Source organism: Harmonia axyridis, chromosome 1 (genome assembly GCF_914767665.1).
Source record: "Harmonia axyridis chromosome 1, icHarAxyr1.1, whole genome shotgun sequence".
Taxonomy (NCBI): Eukaryota; Metazoa; Arthropoda; class Insecta; order Coleoptera; family Coccinellidae; genus Harmonia; species Harmonia axyridis.
The window spans coordinates 61,819,874-61,821,385 of record NC_059501.1 but is presented as its reverse complement, the minus strand read 5'-3'; positions in this window follow the sequence as shown (position 1 = coordinate 61,821,385).

Here is a 1,512-nt window from a genome sequence, read left to right as displayed (position 1 = left end):
GAATTGGTATTATCATTCTAAAGTGATCAGTATTTCCTTGAAATTGTTAATGATTATTATTTTGCGGTACAAGATATATTAGAAAGAAATTTTACCCGAATGAATATAGGTATAAGGTATTCTATGAAATATTTTTGAGTGAGTTATATGTGAAACTAAAATTTGATTTGCATTATATTTTTCAATTTATTCCCTTTTTTACAAGTGCATGCAAACTGTATGGAATTCCCTCCAGCACCACAAAATCCATCAACTATTATATTACTTTTGCATATTTCTGCAGTTTTCTTAGCAATCGATTCAGTAGTAACGGAGTACCAACTTTCTGGAAAAAAATTATGTTTATAGAAATCGTTAGGCTTGCAATGAATAATAAATATTCTTTTAGTCTTTCATCTATATTACGTCAGAATAATCACAAAAAATCGAATTTAGCGAAATATTCGTCGTTGTATCTACCCTGAAAATTTCAGGTTTCTATATTTTTCCTTCACACGGGCACACATCTCGAATCATTCATTACCAAGCCGAACCCAATCATCTAAGACCATTCTCGACTCAAAATCAAATGTAATAGACATTTCGGCAAAATGATAGCCCGCTGTTCACATGCAACAAGCGCTGTTCGCTGCCCGCTGTTCACATGCAACAAGCGCTGTTCGCTTGCAAAAATCATCTCGCATTCTATATTTAACAAATTATTTGCAAATTTCAAATGAGGATTTATTTTATTTTCCAACAATTTCAAAAAGTAATTATTCGGCAATCTGAACTAAAAGTACAAATTTTCGATGAAGAATTACGTTTCCTCGTTAACTTAACCCATAGAACTTCAATATTGTGTAAACTCAAATGAATACTTCTACTTTTTTCATTTCATTTCTATAATACAAAAATTATATCTCTTTATCAATAAACTTGAAACTGCACGCCAACATAACGAAGAAAAAAGCCATCAATAGAGCGAAACATTTTAAATGCCTAACATATAAGGACCAAGGAATTGACATGAAAACGGCAACAAAAATCTATAAAACAATATGCAGGCCCAATAATAGAGTATGGTCATCCTCTTTACGCGAATTGTAAAGAATCCTTATGGAAGATAATAGAAGTGGCTGAAACCTTATCGCTTTGGACTATCACAAAGTTGAGAAATCCAAGAAACCGCCTACATAATCCATCTAATAATCTCCTCTACAATTTAACAAAGGAAGTACCAATCAGAGAACGCATCAAGAAGTTGAATGAAAGATTTGGTAGAAGATTGGAGGATGCAGATGACGTTCTTGTGCAGTTCCATTATGATCCAGTTAGCCAGATACATAGAAAATTTCCTACCTGCACCCTACTAGAAAAACCAAGAACCTTTTGATTTATTCTATATATACATGTCTTTCTTTTTTTATTTTATTTTGTAATCTGACTATTGTGATTTGAATTTCTTGGGCTGAAGGACTTAGGTCAATTGCCTTAAATACAGTTATTTATTTATTTATTTATTTTATTTCA